This window comes from Pogona vitticeps, chromosome 3, assembly GCF_051106095.1.
Source record: "Pogona vitticeps strain Pit_001003342236 chromosome 3, PviZW2.1, whole genome shotgun sequence".
Classification (NCBI taxonomy): Eukaryota; Metazoa; Chordata; class Lepidosauria; order Squamata; family Agamidae; genus Pogona; species Pogona vitticeps.
Genome location: NC_135785.1, coordinates 120,711,639 through 120,732,362, shown reverse-complemented (window position 1 = coordinate 120,732,362; position 20,724 = coordinate 120,711,639).

Sequence of the window (20,724 nt, the reverse complement as noted above, 5' to 3'; positions counted from 1 at the left end):
TTTATCTCAACCAGCAAATATCTTCTCAAACCAATAATTAAGATGGACTCTCCATGAGCAGATCTCCAGTGAGGGAAAAGTGATGATGGCTAATGAAATACATACATTCTCTACTGAGAAGTGATATTCCTCTTAAGGAATTATTTTATGATCTGTGTCTTACCTGTGATATAATTTGTTACAGTAGTTCATTACTTAATGTTTAAGCATGCATGTTTTAAGATGTCCTTAACCACAGGTTCCACACTCTTCCTGACGTAATAGTGCTAACCAAACCATCATGTTTTCTTAGCATATGATGAATTGTCAGTCCCAGGAGCATCACTAAGAGAGGTGCCACTGGAAGCCCTCCAGCTCCTCATGTGGTAAGGCCAAGTGGGAAGGTTAAATAGGTGGCCAATATCACAATGTTGTGTTAAGCCTGAGGTCTCTTGATACACATTTAGAAGCAGTGTTACCTCTACCAGTATTTTGTTTGTTTGTTTTTAAAGACTTTTTCTCATGCCTGTATCTTGCATTTAGCCAGGCTTTGTTGTCACTGGAAGATAAAAATGAGCTTAATTTGGAAATCTGATTGCTGGAACACATTATGAGAAAATCCTGCTGTTGGAGGAAATACCTATTTATGTTGGGGACGCACACATTTCCCCGAAAGTCTAATTTGACTGTTGCAGAAGAGTAAAGCAAATAGTGAATTTTTAATTTGCAATGAAGAGACACGATGTCTGTGTCCTGTCCTGGGCCCTAGCAACACTCCTATGCTATTCTGTGTTGACAGGTATAGGACCAACTTGATTTTGGGCCTGACATTTGTCTATTCAGAGGTTAAACCAGAGAACTGAAATCATGGAAGGACTGGAATGTTGACACAGTGACAATCATTCTGTCTGTAATACCCACGAGAGGCAACAAGTCTAATGAGGCTCTGGCCGTGCAGTTTGTTTTAACAAAAACATTAATTTGCACAAGTTGTCGAACAAAGATGTATGTCTATACATCCATAATGCCACAGTTCAATATTGAGTGGCTCTGAGATTCACAGATGTGGTCAACGTGTCTTCTAGAAGGTGTGCTGGAAAGTGGATCTTTCAAGACCGAACACGTCCCTTAATCAGTAATTCCACAAGCATTTCCTGAAAAATATTTTGTGAAGCAATATTCAGTTTCCTTATCGACCCTGGCTGGCCCCAAATGCCTGCAGACACCACCGTGCTCCTGCTTACATTTAATGCTGAAACATTTGTAAGTACTGTAAATCCTATGATCTATTGGACTAATGAAAAAGAAGGTTTATCATTGCAGTCCAGTGTAAATCTGAGGATAACCTTAGTGTGTGGCCAATTTATTCCTTTAACAGGTTTACTCCTTTATCAGGTGTTTGGGGAAGGTTTCAACATAAGTATAGTGGAGACATAATTTGCCGCAGGGCAGATTTATTTCTTTCATAGGGTTATTATTTTAACACCCTGATAATCACTAGGAGTATGTTTTACCATCTGGTATTTGTGTGTGCAAGTGGATGTGTATGCCTTTACTCATTCACTGAAAAGGTTCATTTCCTTATCAGCCCTTCCTTTTAAAGAGTTTTATTACATATGCAGAGTGTGTTGGGGACTGGAGGATAGTAATTTTATTAAGCGATTTATCCTGTGTCAAGTGTTCACTTAGCTGGGTTCACTGTAATGCAATCGCGCACTCTCGCCTCACTGAGTTTCTCTCTATCTGATTGCTTGTGATAAACAATGCCTTCCCTGCCATGCGGCCGGCATATCCTTCCTTTGCTTGGCACCAGGAGAGCCTTCGTCCACCTTCGTTTTGCTCCTTGATTAAAATTCCTTCTGTACAGGCTTGTTTGCTTGTCTATTCTACGTGTGTTTGTTTGTGTGTGTGTGTGAGAGAGAGAGAGAGAGAAAGAGAGAGAGCGAGAGTGAGAGAAAGCGAGAGACACACACACTGAGAGAGAGAGGGAGTTTTCCTTTTAAAGAATGCAGTGGGCTTTCTTTCCTGGGCAAGGGGATGGGTTCTTGGAAGGGAAAACAGGTAGAAGCCCCCCCCGGAGCAGCTGTAAAGAATATGCTTAAATCCCGGCATGTCAGATCGATGAATGACTTGGGGAGAGGGAGAAGAAAGGTAACAGATGGAAACAAGATGATTACAAAGTGGCAACATGTTTGCATTCTTTGCCTTTTGCTGTTCTTTGCCCCGCTGTCTCTTTGACGGTTCATAGATGAAAATTATGGTCGTGGAGCAGACGGTTCCAATCCCACCTCATTTCAGTAACAAGGTCCCCTTTCTAACTCCTTTTATGGTTTCAATGGTTTCCCTTTCATTTTTGCTTCAATGTTTATTTCTATCCCACTTTCCTTCCTAAAAGGAAAACTGAAGAAGCTAAAAAGTTTTTTTAATGAACACAGTAGTATTTAGACTGCCAAGCAGTATGACAAGTTAACCAAGAACAAAATGCTTCAGTAAAATTATAAATATTGCAGCCAAGAAAAATATCTTAAAATCCAATTCAGTTAACTAACAATACAAAATTCATAATTAGTAAGGGGATTACAAAAGATAGCACACAATTTAGAGTGAATACAGTACACAGTTATTTCTAGCAACTTCTATGTTGTGGGGGAAAGTGCTCTGTCATCACAAATTGATGGGACAAGTAAAACACTAATCAGGAGTTTAAAGTCCTAGAGGCTTTGGGCATTTAAGAAAAATGAAAAAAATGCCATGCAGAATACATCTATAACTGAACAGGGATCTCAGACTAATATCGCTTAGTTATGGATAGTTTCAGCATGTTAGTTTCAGCATGTTTTTATGTTCATTCTTCTTAAACGACTCAGTCGAAGCTCTGAAGAGCTGGGGCAGTCTTCCGAAGAGTCAGCCTGTCTTCTCAGATGTCATAGTAGAAAGAATGGCCAAAGGCAAATGAGTCCATTCCAGTTCTTTCTTTGGCCAGCTGTGCTTTTAAGCTGCTTCAGGGGCCCCTGCAGTTTTCTGAAAGTTTGCAATTCCTCTATGAAAAAAATAAGCCATGATGAAAGCTTATAGCATCTTAGTGTTGGAGAGATGTTGATTCTGGCAGACTTTCACATCCGACAACTCATGTTTCAAAGAAGTTCTGTTTTCTGGAGGTGAATCAGCAGACAAAGCAAACCGACCTAAAACACTTTCCATGACATTCACACACAATTAAGACTTAAATGGGTGGACTGTCAATCCATTTTTTCTACCCTGTGTAATAACAGGGACATGACCTGGATGGAGTGTTTGCCCATTCCTACTGTTCCTTTCCAGAGCATGCAACTGCTTCAGAGATGGTGCCTCCTTTTTTAAAAAAACTCACCTTGCTGGAGTCTCAAGCAGGGAAAGTTTTCCAATGCTTCCTCTCCAAGCTAGAAAAAGTGTTGTTTCCTGAACCTTTTAAAGGCAAGTCCAGAAGTCCTCAGTGTGTTAGCAGCCCATGCTAACTTTCCTTCCAAGGGAGAAGCTGGTTGAAGTAGTTGGGCCTAGATTATCAGCTGGGCGAGGATAATCCTGGATTTATTTCACTTATTGGAAAGCTGTGGTCTGGAACACCTGAGTTCTCTGACTGATACCTTTGTTTGTGGCTTCTTCTCCTGCAGGTATTTAAGGAGGGCATCTTGGTGGAGGCAGCACTTCTGCATGCACCTGGGCATCATGGAAAGTGCAACAAAAAGGGGGTACTTTGCAATGCTCGTGGAGTCGCAGAAGGAGCCACGTGTCAAAAGATTGTGGGTGCTGAATTTCCCATAGAAGCTTTGAGGAAAAACCTTGCTACAACTCATTCTTTGTATTTTCTCCTTGCCCTGCACTTACCTCATCTTCGTTCATTTAGTCGTTTAGTCATGTCCGACTCTTCATGACCCCATGGACCAGAGCATGCCAGGCCCTCCTGTCTTCCACTGCCTCCCGGAGTTGGATCAAATTCATGTTGGTGGGTTCGGTGACACTGTCCAACCATCTCATCCTCGGTTGTCCCCTTCTCCTCTTGCCTTCACACTTTCCTAACATTAAGGTCTTTTCCAGGGAGTCCTCTCTTCTCATGAGATGGCCAAAGTATTGGAGCCTCAGCTTCAGGATCTGTCCTTCCAATGAGCACTCGGGGTTGATTTCCTTTAGAATTGATAGGTTTGTTCTCCTTGCAGTCCAGGGGACTCTCAAGAGCCTCCTCCAGCACCACAATTGAAAGGCATCAGTTCTTCAGCGGTCAGCTTTCTTTATGGTCCAGCTCTCACTTTCGTACATCACTACAGGGAAAACCATAGCTTTGACTATTCGGTAAGTATTTGACTATACTTACCTCATGTAACCTTCCCTAAATTATCTCTTCCTCAAGAAGATATTGTTTTATTCTCACATTGTTGCAAGTTACTGCCAGCTCTCCTTTATGTACCCGAGGAGCAATCTTTAACTTAGGCGTTTTGTCTGCTTGTGAAGGAAGGTGTTTTTGCAAGGAAAAAAAAAGAGAATAGTGAGGGGAGTCAGGGACCAGTCATCAGAATTGTACAGGTCAGGAGAAGATACGATGGGGACAGCAGCTACAGCATTCTGTAAGGTGGAAGGGTGGAGGGTATTGGTTGTCCCTAAGGTGTCCCCAAATTTAAATACAGTAGGATTCCCCCATTCCACAGTATCAGTATCTGCTGATTCATTTATATGTATTTCCAGGGTGTATTTTCCAGACCTGGCCACTAGAGGGAGACAGAGACCTTGCAATCTATAGCATTTGATACTTTAACATTTTTCAGTGTCTGTAGGGATGGGGGCTTGGAACCAGTCCCTTGAAGATACTGCGGTCCTACTGTATTTTGGATAGCCAGTGGGAAAGCAAGAGCCACCCAGGACCTGATCCTGGATCAGGATGTTGACCTAGCCTCATCCAACCAAGTCTCAGTAATAAAAACCAGGTCAACATGCTGATCCAGGATCAGGTCCTGTATATATTTGCTGTATATATACAGCAAATACATTTATATATTTAATGCAGCTACATTAAGAAATAATCTTAATATATATCAGATTATTTCTTAATGTAGCTGCACCCTCAGTCACTTTTCCGTAACATTCGTGGGGTTTCAGCTCTGGTTGTGGGTAATCTCTTGCATCTGTTCTTTGCGCTAGGTTCTTAGCAAAAGCAAACTTACGAGGTGATCAGGAACTGTCCCCGGTGTCCTATATCTGACGTTTCTCGCAGGAAAATGGAAAACAAATCCAGGAATGTGGCTGAGTGTGTATTATCTTTACTGGGGCATGAAAAAAGCATTAAAACAGCAAACTTTCTAGTCTGCCAGCATCCCAGCTAGTGGGGAAGAAAGAACTGGCAAAGTGCAAAAAATATAATTGTCATTTACTGTGCAGTTTGCATTGGACCTGGCACAGATAAAGTCAAACTAAAGTCTGGTGACTACATGACTTAAAGTTCAATGTGGGGAAGCCCATTGTACAATCATCTTTAGAGATGGGCATTTACTGCAGTTCAGTGGTTTAGAGGATCAGGTCCACAGGCATTGTGTGGGCACCCCAGATTCTACACCCCACTTCCACCCATGGGTGCCCACTCAAAGGAGGAGGTGGGGCACGGAAGCCTGTGGCACAGCTTCTGACAGGGTGCCCATACAGAATCTATGGGACTGATCCTCCAAACTGTGCCAAACCACCAGAGAGCAGACTTCTACATGTGTGAATCACAGTCAGTGAAGCTGTATGTTCTCCACTGTGTATTCACAACCTCAGTTGTGAATACCCAGATGGCAATTTTTAGAGTAACTATTTTAATTGTATTTTAATTGTTTTATATTTTTATTGTATTTTAATTGTATTTGTTGTAAGCTGCCCAGAGACCTTTGAGTAGAGTGGGCGACATATAAGTTAAATAAATAAATAAATAAATAAAATACTGTAAATTGACAACAACTTCTGTTTCTTGCCAGGACAAGAACAATCCGTTGTCTACTGAGACGGCGAGAGACAATGGATGCTACATCTTGTGAGGAAAAACTAAGTTATTGCCTCATCTCAAACAAATTCTTTCAGTTTGCAGTCTCTAGCAACTTTAATTTATGTACAGATCCTGCAGCTTCAACAACTAGCCGGGAAAATTTTGGAACTTGCTTCTTTTCTCCCACAACTCCAAGCTCTGCATTCTCCAACCTGGACAAGAGTCAAGGAAAATGAATGTTTTTATGTGAAGAAGTAAACATGCAGTTACATGCAAGAACACTACAGTGACAACTGCAGGAGTAGGCAAGGTGGTCTTCTCCATATGTTTTGGACTACAAATCCCATAATCCATCATGATTTGCATTTGCAAGGCAAATGCAGTCCAGTTGTGCTTCACGAGCAAGGTCCTGGTTGCATTCAAGTATACCCTCCCAAAGGCTTATCACATCACTAAAGAAATCACTAGTATGAGGTCGCATGGGATAGTTTTTGTAGCATTGGTCAATTCAACTGAAGCAGGAGGAGTGGCCTGCAAGGAAGTAAGGAGTGGAAGGAGGATACTGTGGGTAAGAGTGAATGCAGGGATGGGCAAAATACTTAGTATCAGTGCATGTTAAGACCAAAATCTGCAGCCCAGTCAAGTTATGATCCTCATATTTTGCAAGGATCCCTGCAACAACAAGGTCTGAGTAAAATATAAGCAAGTTTGTATTCAAAATGTGTCCACTTACACTTACTACCCATCACTGGTCTATGGCTCTGCCTTAGGAAAGTGAAAGACTTACATTTTGCTTGAAGATTTTTTGTGTGACCAATATTAACATTTCCATTATTAAATACATGCACCTAGCTGTTTGCCACTAATTAGCAGTGTCTCAAAAATGGCATCAAATTGTTTTATAGCTCCTTGAGAAGTACTCTAATACAAACGACACTGAGCATCCAGAATGCTTCTAATGACTAGAGGGAGATACCTTTAGGTGTATTTCATTGCTGTACAGTACTTCACAGTGTTATTCTACAATTTTAGTCTGTTGCATGTTTTAAAAAAATAAATATTTAATATGCTCTTGTGAGACTCCTCATTTGTCTTCGTATCATGAACTGAAGATTGAAAATCACATTATTGTGATATTATTCATTTCAGCTCAAATTTAAAATAGCATGGTGGAGGAATGAAGGAAGACCATTAAACATATCAACTGGAGTTGTTAGAGTGGCTTCAGAAGGAAGTACATAAATGGGTTTCAATATAAATAAATATTAAGATAATTAGGGAGTAAAACACCTTCCTAGAACTGAATAGCAGGCATTTTCTTGAAGTATTTCAGTTGCAAGACAGATGATATATGATCAGTAAAGTGTTGGAAATCAAATTATTTACTTTTCTTTTAGTTCAAGTTTTGTATCTATTTTTAGAAGTACATCTGAAAATGAAATTGCCATGAACAAACACCGTTTGTTGTATTTTTCTTCTTGATTTTTAATGTTCACAGTTTTTCCATAGATTGCAGTTTTGTTTTATGTTCCCCTTTTACAAAGTTTAGTGATCAATTTATTTATCTGGTTTTTCTTTTCTTCTGTTACTCTGTATCCACAGTGCTGAGCTCTTTTAGATAACCTGCATTGGTACTCATTGCAGTGGTCTGGGAAACTCCCTTTCCTTTGGGGGGGGACTCTTACCACCAAGAGTAGGTTCGCAGTTTGGGTGTCCATCTGGACCCATCGCTCACCATGGAGACCCAGGTGTCGTCAGTGGTCGGTTCCGCACATTTCCACCTTCGGCAGATTGCCCAACTGTGTCCCTATCGTGATGTGGGGGTGCTCACCAGTTTGGTCCATGCACTCAAATTCTCAAGATTAGGCTACTGTAATGCGTTCTACGTGGGGCTGCCTTTGAGACTGACACGGAAATTTCAGATGGTACAAAATGCAGTGGCCAGACATCTTACAGGGGTGAAAAGGTATCAACATATTTCCCCCATGCTGACCGCCTTGAGTTGGCTGCCCATCCATTTCTGCATTGATTTCAAAATTCTTACGATTACATATAAAGACCTAAACGGTTTAGAACCTCGATATCTCGCAGAGTGCCTTGTCCCACCCAGTTCTGCCAGAGTCACTCGTTCCAGCCAGGCCAGGCAGCTGAGGGACCTAATGCCAAGGGAGGTCCAGAGGGGAAGGACGAGGAATAGGGCCTTCTTGGCAGTGGCCCTTCGCCTTTGGAACAACTTGCCAGTGGAGATCCGCCTGGCTCTCTCTCTGGGTGTTTTCAAGAATAGACTTAAAACCTGGCCATTTGGGCAGGCTTTCCCTCCTGCCGTGTCTTAATTTCTTATATTTCACCATCTTGGACCTATAATATAGTTTTTGGTTTTATTGTTTTTAAATTTGTACACTGCCTAGAGTAGACCTTTGGTCTAGATGGGCGGGATGGAAATCCAATAAATAAATAAATAAATTGCACACCGTTGTGTATTTCACATAGAAGAATAAACAGTACTCAAGAACATGTGCACATTATATTACAGGAATCTAACTCAGGTTTTTATCAGATTTAGCAGTTCCTCTAAGAGGCTAGGCAGGTAGGCAGGAAAAGTTTAAAAATATTAGCCATGCTAATTTAAAACACATTTACTTTTTTCCTTATTTTATAGTATTTACAAAAGCTATGTGAAGAAAACCAGGCTGATCAGGGAGGCGGCAGTCAGGAAAACAAAGGGAGTATTTGGTGGTGGTGGTGATGATGTTTCCAGGACATTGTCCCGGCCGTGAGGTGGAAATGTTCAGTTTCTTCTCCTCTTCGTTTCAGGTTCCTAGTGATGAAGAGCATGAAGAGAATCCAGTAGTGAAGCACTTTCACTTCAGGGACAAAGCACCGGATGAGTGAAGCGCACACCGAATTAGGCACCCCATTAAGTGCATTTGGCAACAGGAGAAGGAGGCATCCCTTCTTTGCCTTTGTTATCAAAATAGTTTTTCAGGCAAACAAGCCACTGTAATTTGAAGTCTCTCATGAAAAGGACATGCCTCTTGTGGGTGGGTTACACAATGTTCTTGCAATCCTAGATGCACTGCTTCTTGTGCAACTCTTCATGCAACCAGCTCACTGTTGCATAACTGTCCCAGTGGTCCTTCTGTTATTTCACATATCATGTGTTCCTGTGGTGTCTCTGGATAGCTCTGTCATCTGCCACTAAGTGCTTCATAGTCATATTGAAGGGGAATCGACAGCGTGCAAAAAAGAAAAGAAAAGAAAAAGGTTAACAGGACTGCTAGCATGCAGGGCATTCTGGAAGAGAAGAGAAGAGAAGTAGGGCTGTTGCTGCAAATTTTCCTTGTTAACCTGGATGAGAATGTTGCCTTCCAGTTTCAGCTTTTCCTCCTCCCATTTTGACTCCAGGGGTTCTGATGTGGGGACTTTCATTTCAGCTGCAGCCATTCTACACCTTAATGTGTGGTTCAAAGTTTGGTGGCCTTTTTTTATTTTGGGGTGAGCTTTTCCATTTTCTTTTGGTGCAGGACCCCTGATGGATCCCAGAAAACATATCATCACACACAATTATCTGTGTGATGTACTGATTGACCTTCTTGGTGACAAAATATCAGGATACTTTAGGTGAAAGTAAATTATTTTTAGTCAGCCTCATGGTATTATTAAAGTATCAACTCTTTGATCAGTAATTTATCAGGCATAATCCTGGAACAGTTTAATCTGAGTTCAACTTCTAACAAACCCTGTGAATTTTTCTTTAGTTATGAACAGTGAAACAGCTCTTTCTGCTTTATAATAATGCTGATACTAGAAGTCAAACTCCTAACATCTAAGTGCTCCAGATACATTGGTCTGCTGATTTTTTTTTCATTTGTGCCAGGGACAAAGAATAGTATGGAGACAAATGCACAACATCATGTCATCAGGACTGAGGAAAGTTCATTATTACTGCCTGAGAATGCACCAATAGATATTGTGCAACAGAGCACATTGACATTCCATTAAGCAAGTAAAAACTGGGGGTATTTCAAACAAAAAATATAACTTTGAAACTGAACTGAACTCATCAGCACCAAATTTGGCAGAGATGTTGCAGTGAGTCTGTTCTTGCTCTGTATCAAATTTTGGGATGTTTGGACAAACAGTTTTCAAGTTATGATTTCTTAAAACTAGAACGATTTTACCATCACCCTGATGCAGACACCAGTGACCATTTCTGTCTGCAGATTTAAAACAAATCAAATACATTGAAAAGATCAAACTTGCTGATCTTGAAAGAGCTTTTTCTTTTTCTTTTAAATTGGAATGAATTCAGGTTTCAGGGGTGTGTGCAATAATGACTTTGAAATTAGCCATTTGACAGGAGGTAAAACTCTGATTTTCTGGCTTTCTTATGAACTGGTTAGCAGTCTGCCAAACAACCTTATTGCAAGGTTGAGAACAGGGGAAGGGAGATCTGACTTTTGCCCCTGCCAGTCAGGACCAAATTAAGTGACTCTCAGGAGGACTTTTTAACTTCTTCCTGGTCAAAGAGACATTTAAAAATTTTCTGTTTCTGGTGCATAAATATCTAAAATGATACTTCCAAAAAATAGAGAATAAATATTCAGAAGCTCATTCACTTAAGCTGTGAAATTATTGTTTTTTGCTTTGTAGCTGGGATGGTCTTACAGATCTTTAGTGCCTATTCCACTCATCTTGTCACCATACCATTGTTTAATAATTAAGGGGAAAAACACCAAAGAGACTATGTGCCATCAAGTCACTTCTAATGTGTGGGGACTATCTGAGACTTCCAAAATGTCCTATCATTAACAGCCCTGTTCAGATTTTGCAAACCAACAACACTGCCCCCCTTCACTACAATTCATATTTGTTGAAAAACAGCCTTAACAGTTGCTTTGGGTGAGGAGTGGTTAACTGATGGAAAAAGGAGTCAACGTCTGGGATTTTCTTTTGCTCGGTGTCACTTTGTGAATGGTACTGAGCACAAGAGGGTATCCTACAGGCCATCCTGATTGCTGCCATTGGTATTGTCAACATTCCGGCTGCCTGTTGCTGTAGAAAGCTTGATATCCTTTTTCCTGCCGGCAACATGGACGTAATATTGTGCAGCAATATTGGGCCATTTCCTGGCTTTTTGAATTGTGGGTAGGGAACCACAGTATCCCACACTCATAAACCAGAGGTTCTTTTTGTTTTGTTTTTATTTTGAAGAATTGAATGGACATATAACAGAGGAAGCTAATTTGAATTGGATCTTCCTCCCAGTAGTAGTCCATTTTATCATAATGCATTTTTTTCTGGCTGAGTACATTGACTTCAAGAAAAAAAAATCTAACTCTGAACAGGAGCTGTCTTGAATCCCAAATGTTTTGCTCTTCTGGAGGGTCTACTAACAATGGAAAAGAAGCTGTTTTCAGGTTGATCTCATGAATCAGAGCTTCCTGTGCATTTGTCCATGGCTGCAAGGAAGTTAGTTGCAATGTTTGAAAGAAGTTTGTTGACTTGGAAGAGCCATCCCTGCACAACATATAGTGATTTATCTGGGCTTTGCTGTGATCTATCTTAGCAGCAATGCGAATTACTGTGTGAAGAATCAGCAGTCCCCACCTCCCTCATCTCTATCATTTGGCTGGTAAACAAAGACTGCAATATGCTTATCTCACAAAAACTACACATGAGCTTGCAGACCAAGCTTTTGCTTTTGCAATGGGTTAATGTATCTCTTGTTATGTTAATTGTTTCCATTCATCCTTTGATATGTCTTTTCAGGGTGTACTGGGATAATTTCATGTAATTTAGTGTATGACAAGGAAGCAACAAGAAAATACGACCTAAGCACCAAAGAAAAATCCATTAGTATCAATGCACTGGTTTAGGTAGTGGGTTAACATGGCATGCTGCACCATTGTGGAATTGCATAGCAGCTGCTGAAGAAAGTATTCCACTTTGTTGCCCTGTCACAGGTATTTCAGTCCACAGATGGTATAGCATTTCTATACCATATGATGTGGGTGTAGATTCACATCTGCTTGTATACTTGCATCCACATTTTCATCCAGGTCCCAATGTGGCAGGTAGATTCATGTTTGGAGGCACCTGTAGGATACATACCTCCCCTCCTTGTTACATGCACCTAGCATTGCAACTCAAGGGTCCGTGGGGGCGACACTGATTGCTATTCAGAAAAAAACCAAACCATGTGGTCCTTATACAATATAAAGGCAAGGATAGGTGTTACCTTTTTTGGAGCATTAAACACTGAGCAGACAACTAGCTTTTTTAAAAAAAACACTTATCGAGTCTTCCTCAGGTTGTATAATATTTTGTGGATAGTGCAGAAAGAAAATACATATGAGAGTCCCAAAAATTCTTGACAGATGGCTGTGCCAGGTTGGTTTCTTAAAGGCAAGTTCAAAACGCAGGCTGCAAGCACCACTGAGGGCGTGGTTTGAAACTCCGCCCTGATTGGTTGGATTTCCCCTTCCAACTCCTCAAACAAAGTTCTGCAAAATAACTTGACAGTACCTCCCCCATTGCCTTCTTTTGAATCCTATTTGGCCACTGAAAAAGTAGTGCAGAGCTGTGGCAAGCCCCCATCAGACAGCAGGGAATAAAATTTAGTTTGCCCCCTAGGTGAAGCCAGTTGAAACCAAATGAATAATATAATAATACTTTATTACAACCAACAGATCAGATGTGAATAACACAGAACAACCGCACAAGAATAAACAGAATCAATAGAAACTATAATATCCATTATGTGCGGCAGACTCTTAGGGAAACAAATTCCATAAATAATTGTTAGGAGCATACCCCCTACCCCCAGTTCATACGTATTCATATATGCATACATACATGTATATATCTAGAGGATTAAGGCACCATTTCTCTCCTGCAGACTAGTGCTGCTGCACAGAAGCTGGCCACTTTAATTGTTACTGAAGGACACTGGTCTGCCAGCAGAAAACCAAATTAATAGTATTAGCTAAGGGGTTGGAAGTAAGTGTTCTCTTCAGATTGCAATCCGGCTAGGCTGATGTTAAGAACCCACATTGTCTTCTAAGTGGTGCTCTGGGGGGCTATCCATGGTATCCTTCATAGCTCAGAAAAACTATGGGGGGGAACTTAAACAATAATAACAGAGAAAGAGATCTGGTATTACTACTAGGTAATATTATTAATTTGGTTTCCATTATCATTTTATAATTATGTTTTTAATAATTATTTAAACCTTGCTTTTCTACAAAAGAATGATGCTCAAAGCAAGTAACAATGTTAAAATAACAGATGAAAATCTCTCACAGAACAGCATTCACCAGATCCACCCCTCCATCCTTTAATAGTTCACCCTACTTTAACTATTAACAATACTTGTGTCTTCCAGCGGAAAGTCTAGCCTTCCTTGAAAAGGGATTCCACAGACTGAGAAAAGCCATTGAGCAATGGCCTTCATCATGTGCTCATCAAATACATTCTTAAGGGTGGGAAGAGACCCAGATCTCAAAGTCCAGAAAGGCCCATCTTGGGTATTATGTTCTTTCCAGCAGCTACTTTGAATCCAAGGTTTACAAAATTCTACCTAGCTCTTTGAGTTGTTGACAAACAGCCACTGAAGCTATCATAAAGTGGGAGACGCATGCCCTCCCTATAACTGGTTCCAGTGCACATTCTGCCCACAGGACTATAGACCAGCTATGTTCAAAGGAAGCTCCACACAGAAAATATTGCAGTAGTCTAAACAGGATGCAATTAAGGTGCACATTACTATGGTGAATTCCAACAGCTGCAGAAACAGGTGCAATTTGTACACTAACCTCATCCAAGTAAACATATTCCTGGTCATTATTTAAATCTCAGCATCTTGGCTGAAGGCTAAATGTAGGAATGCACCTGTTCTGGAGCCTTACTTAATCTGTTCAGATTAAGTATTCATTTGGTTTACTACCATCCTATCAGTCTCCCTGCCTGAACCAAGATGGTTAGATTTGATCTATGAGGACTCATAGGATACTTCTGCCAGATCTTAATATTCATGCCAAGGCTATGATATTGAAGTAGCCCAGGACTTTATGGATCCCATCACAATTAGATCTGTTCTCATATATTATAACCCCAGGAAATATTTCAGGTTTTTTTTTTCATGAAGGAAGAAGATGACCTCAGCTTGGTTTACACATCTCCTTCTTGATTACAGGCAGAGAACTCACTGCATGGATTCAGACTTACGGTGACTATTCCCCTTTGCAGAGGTGGGAGACTGATGCAAATGAGGGGTTTTGTTTTTATTTTGCTGTGCTATCAGTTCAATCATTTGTACTTTGTGTAATAGTGAGTTTTAATTTTGTCACTGTTGGATAGCATCTGAAGAACTATTCTGACATGGCACCTTATAAACTGAATAAAAAGAAAGAAAGACTCCTGTAGCTTTCCTGGCAATGCCACACATGCACACCTGCCCACACCTCCCAAACACAATGATCCTTGATGATGATATCCTCACATTGCCTTCCCTGCAGAGATTGATTGATTGATTGATTGATTGATTGATTGATTGATTTATATCCCGCCTATCTAGCCAACTCAGGGCCACTCTAGGCGGCTAACAATAATCAAATAGTTAAAATATACATATATAAAACAGCAAATAATAAAAACTTAGAAAGATAGAAACCAGATAGAGAGGAAAAGAAAAGGAGAATCAGGGATTGTCTGGAGGAAAGGCCTGCCGAAACAGCCATGTCTTTAATTGCTTCCTAAAGATACCCAGCGAGGGAGCCCCGCAAATCCCAGGAGGTAGATTGTTCTAGAGGCGAGGAACCACCGCCGAGAAGGCCTGATTTCTTGTCTTCTCCTTCTGGGCCTCCCTCGGCGTCAGGCTCCTCAGCCTTACCTCCTGGCTTGCTCGAGTGACACAGGTAGAACTTGGTGGGAGTAAGCGTTCCGCCAGATATCGAGGCCCTAAACCGTTTAGGGCTTTATACGTAAGTGTCAACACTTTGAAGTCGATGCGGAATCGGATGGGCAGCCAATGCAATGCGGCCAGAGTGGGCGAGATATGTTGGAATTTCCTCACTCCACTAAGTAATCTGGCCGCCGCATTCTGCACCACCTGTAGTTTCTGCAGCAGCCTCAAAGGAAGCCCCACGTAGAGCGCATTACAGTGGTCTAATCTTGAGATAACGAGTGCATGCAGCAAGGTGGTGAGTGCCCCCACATCAAGGTAGGGCAGCAGCTGGGCTATCTGCCTAAGGTGAAAAAAGGCGGAGCGGACCACCGACGCCACCTGTGATTCCATGGTGAGCGCCGGGTCCAGATGGATCCCCAAACTGCGGACCCCATCCTTGGCGGGCAGAGTCACCCCCCCAAAAGAGAGGGAGTTTCCCAAATCCCCAACTGTGGGAGGGCCCACCCTCATTACCTCCGTCTTGTCCGGGTTCAGCCTCAGCCCGTTCTCCTGCATCCATTGCAGTACGGTCCCCAGGCAGCGCTGAAGGGACAGGACGGCATCTCCTGCAGAGGATGGAAAGGAGATGTAGAGCAGCAAGCAGGACACTCCCATGGTATCCTTGAACCTGTGCTTCCAAGACAGACAATGCACAAAGAGGGTGCCAAGAACTAGAGCAGAGAACTACCTGATCAACTAGCATTTGAATAACAAGAACAATAGGGCAAGACAAGAAAGGGTTCACTGTTCCACTAATGGCTAATCTCTGTGTGGCTTTTACTCTAGAGCTTTATCCCTGAGCACAGATAAGACTCTATCTCAAAAAATAAAAGCAAATAGGACCTTTATTGCAATGCAAAATGCAGAACTGAAGGGATGGATTGAGATCAGTACTGCATTTGGGGATGGGAATGCTAACTTTCAGAGTGTGAATGTTGATAATTTTTGGGGTGGGGAAACTTGAAATCAAGTTCAGTGTATAAAGCAGGTAAAATTTCTTGGAGTTTAGCTTTAAGGTTAACCATCCAGTCTGTAGGTAGGGGGCATGAGTACTTTGAACCACAGGTCACAGGCCCCAGGTGAGGAAGCCATCTTATTGTGGTACTCTGTGCATGCATTGCTTAGATCACAACACTTTTGCATAATTGTCTGAGGGAGGGTGACAAACATTTTGCAAGAGAGAAAAGAAAGGGCATGGTATTATTTTCCCATCTTACATTATTGGAAAGGGGAGAAGAATCGGGATTAGGAGACCCCAAAACTTCCATCCCACAGAACAGTTCCTATGGCACAGAGCTCCAAAGGGAAGAAAGACATGTAACAGGAGTTTATATAGCCTTCTGAAAATCTATCTCATTATTATGTGATGACTAGGATTTATTTTAACAGGAAATGTAAAGTTCTGCGTTTAGAGAGGCAAAAATGGCACAAATATAGGATGGGTGATAGCTGGCTTCACAGTAGTACATGTGGAAAGGATCTAGGGATACAAGTGGATCACAAGCTTAACGTCAGTCGACAGTGTGACGCAAAAGCAAAAAGATGAATACATACTAGTGTCCAGTTCTAGTCATGGCAGTTTAAGAAAGGAATTGATAAGCCAGAATGTGCCAAGATGATGTATAGTGAAAAGGTCTGGAAACCAAACCCTGTGAGGGACAATTGAGGGACCTGAGCATGCTTAATTTTGAAAAAAATGAGAACTGGTATGATACCTAGGAGGTTGTTGCATGGAAGGCAGAGTAAGTTTGTTTTTTGAACCTCCAGAGTAAGGTCCATAGTAATGAATTTAAAATACTATGGTGCCTCGCTTGATGAGAATAATCCGTTCCAGCAAAATCGCTGTTAAGTGATATCCTCATCAAGCGAAATAAAAAATCCCATTGAAATGCATTGAAAACCCGTTCAATGCATTCCAATGGGCTGAATAACTCACTGTCCAGCGAAGATCCTCAATAGGGTGGCCATTTTCTGCTCCCTGTCTTGAGAAAAAGCCTTCCTAAACACAGCAAGGAGCCATTTTGTACACCCGGTGGCCATTTTGAATCCTGATGATCAGCTGTTTTTGATTGTCGTAATTATTATTATTTAATGCGAAGAATCAGTTCCCAAAGCAGGGAACTGATCATCGCAAAGCGGAAAAAAAACCATCCAAACATCGTTTTGCGATAGCAAAAGCAATTGCAAAAACTTCACCCTGAAGCAGATTTGTCATCAAGCGGGGTAAGCGTTAAGCGGGGCACCACTGTATGAATAAGGAAATGTTGCCTAAGCATGAGGAATAACTTATGGACAGTAAGAATGACTTAATAATAGAATGGAGTGCCTTAGAGGGTGTTAGACTCTCCTTCACTGGTGGTATTTGAACAGAGGTTAGATGGCCATTTTCCAGGGACCCTTTAGCTGGGGATTTCCTGCTTTAGCAGGCAGTTGGATTCAATGATTCTTAGGATCTCTTCCAGCTCTACAGTTCTATGATTCTGTTTAAAGTAGATTATAGCATGTCTGCTCTTCAACGCTGTGCATTGAACATAGTGTTGAAAGTCCCCTCTGCAGTGCTATAGTTCAGAGGAAACTGCCAAAGTACCACACAAGAGGGCATCTCTGTAATCTTTTTCTACAATCTCCACGATCCATTGTGCGGGGATTGAGCTCTCCACCCCACCTGCACTCTGCTGATAAGAGAACTCCTGCCCACCTGCCTCTTTTTCCCGGGGGGTGTGTGTGTGTGTGCGCGCGAAGGCACAGGCCTGCAAATCTGTCACCCAGCTGGCGGCTATTCTATCAAGGCCACTGGCTGTGCAAAGGGACTTTTGTGGCTTTCGTCTCTCCCTATAACTTGTCAGATAGCCAGCAGACACGGCATTAGGCCATCTGGACGGCTTCCTTTGCAGCTGAAAATAACTAAAACTTTAGAAACAAGAACCTGAATTTACTTTCCCCCTTATTCCTTCCTATCTGCTTTTCCTCGTATGGCATGTTTTTTAAAATGTGCTGAATGGATGAAAGAATAACAAGAAGCCCTAAGACAGAAGCAGGCGTAGATATTTCCCATAAGTTTCAGAGTATGCTGTGCACGCTATCCCTCCCCCCCCCCCCCATGAATGCATGAGAGATTACCAGAGGCTGAACTGTTTTTGGTTTTTAATGCAACTCACTGCTCATTACCTTGAGGAAGCCAGGTTTGCTCTACCACTATCTGTTGCTATTGCATTGTGTCATATTGAGTACTTGCTGTCTTTGCCAGCAATACCTTTCAGTTCCTTCCAGTGGACATTGTTGACATTGTACCTTGAAAATATATATCCCAATTTCAGAACATCAAACAGTAATATTTTTCCTTGTAGCTAGGGGCTGACTGAAAAAAAATGGCACAAAACTTTTAAAATTCCAGTGAAGTGCCTCTAAAAAGCCTTTAAAATTTACTTACAAATGTCACTTCTTATAAAAGTAGCTCTGGAACTATTTGTTACATTACTTTTGAAATACAGTGGTGCCTCGTTTAACAAGTGCCCCGGTTAACGATGAATTCGCATAGCGATGGCAAAAAAGCAATCTCTTTTGCCATCGCTTTGCGATGTTGCCTATGGGGAAAAATCGCTTTGCGATGTTTTCCCCATAGGCCCCATTTTCCCCCAGCTGAGTGGCGGGAGCCTCCAAAGGACCGCTCCCGCTGCTCAGCTGGGGGAAAATGCCGGCGGTAGCCTCGGAAGGACCCTTCCGAAGGGTCGTTCCAAGGCCACCGCCGGGATTCCCCTTCGGAGGGGGCATTTTCCCCTAGCTCCGCAGGAGCCCCGCTGCTCAGCTGGGGGAAAATGCCGGCAATAGCCTCGGAAGGACCCTTCCGAAGGGTCCTTCCGAGGCCACCGCCGGGATTCCCCTTCGGATGCCTGAAAGGCATCTGGACCCCCGCCGCCGCCGCCGCCGCTTGTATCCGCCCCACGGCCGGCTACCCCCGCCATGGTCGGACTCTCAGGAGTCCGACCATGGATGGGGTAGCCGGCCGCAACGCGGATCCAAGCCGTGGCGGCAGGGGTCCGGATGCCTATCAGGCATCCAGGGCTAGGATCCGCCCCCCGGCCGGTTCCCCTTCCATGGTCGGACTCTCAGGAGTCCGGCCATGAATGGGGTAACCGGCCAGGAGGCGGATCCAAGCCCCACCGCCACCGCCGCCGCTTGGAACCGCCCCCCGGCCGGTTCCCCTTGCATGGTCGGATCCGACCGTGCAAGGGGAACCGGCCGGGGGCCGGATCCAAGCGGCGGCGGCAGCGGTAGGAGCTTGGATTCTCCCCCCAGCCGGTTACCCCATCCATGGCTGGACTCCAGAGAGTCCGACCATGGAAGGGAAAGCCGGCCGGGGGGAGAATCCAAGCAGCGGCGGCGGCGGTAGGAGCTTGGATCCGGCTGGGGGCCGGATCTAAGCTCCTACCGCCGCCGCCGCTGCTTGGATACGGCCCCCGGCAGGTTCCCCTTGCATGGTCTGATCTGACCGTGCAAGGGGAACCGGCCAGGGGCCGGATCCAAGCGGCGGCGGCAGCGGTAGGAGCTTGGATTCTCCCCCCGGCCGGTTACCCCATCCATGGCTGGACTCCTGAGAGTCCGACCATGGAAGAGAAAGCCGGCCGAGGGGAGAATCCAAGCTCCTACCGCCGCCGCCGCCGCTTGGATTCTCCCCCCCCCCGCCGGTTACCCCATCCATGGCTGGACTCCTAGTCCGACCATGGAAGGGAAAGCCGGCCGGGGAGAGAATCCAAGCAGCGGCGCCGCCGGTAGGAGCTTGGATCCGGCCCCCGGCCGGTTCCCTTGCATGGTTGGATCAGACCATGCAAGGGGAACCGGCCGGGGGCCGGATCCAAGCAGCGGCGGCGGCGGTAGGAGCTTGGATTCTCCCCCCGGCCGGCTTTCCCTTCCATGGTCGGACTCTCAGGAGTCCAGCCATGGATGGGGTAACCGGCCGGGGAGCGGATCCAAGCTCCTACCGCCGCCGCCGCCACTTGGATCCGGCCCCCGGCCGGTTCCCCTTGCATGGTCGGATCAGACCATGCAAGGGGAACCGGCCGGGGGCCGTATCCAAGCAGCGGCGACGGCGGTAGGAGCTTAGATCCGGCCCCCAGCCGGTTCCCCTTGTATGGTCGGATCAGACCATGCAAGGGGAACCGGCCGGGGGCTGGATCCAAGCGGCGGCGGGGGCAGGGGGGTTCCGAATGGCTTCCAGTGCTTCGCCTGGAAGCCATTCGGACACCCCCTACCCTGTCCCCGCCACCGCTGAGAGCCTTCCGAGCTCTCAAAGGGCTTTCTCCAATGTGTGGCGGGGAAGCCATTTGAGAGCTCGGAGGGTAAATGTCGGCGGTCGGTGGTGGCTTTGGGATCCATCCAAAGCCACCGCCGACTGCCGATATTTTCCCCCAGCTGAGCGGCGGGGCTTTGAAGCTCCCGCCACTCAGCTGGGGGAAAATGCCAAAGGCCCCATTTTCGGTCAGCTGGTCGGCGGTTCTAAAATGGCCGACCGGCTGTGCTGCCTCGCTTTAGAGGCACCGAAAATGGCCGCCCCTATGGAGGAACATTGCTGAACGATGAGTTTATCCTCCATAGGAACACATTAAACAAAGTTTAATGTGTTCCTATGGCTTTTTTTATTCCGTTCAGCGATGTTTTCGCATAGCAACGATTAATCCGGAACGGATTAACGTCGCTATGCGAGGCACCACTGTATAACTTAGTCACACCCGTGTATCAGCTGAACATGTTTCAGCTGAAATCCTCTTTCCTCATTACACTGGCATAGCATGAGCATTATAACTTTTGGAGGAAA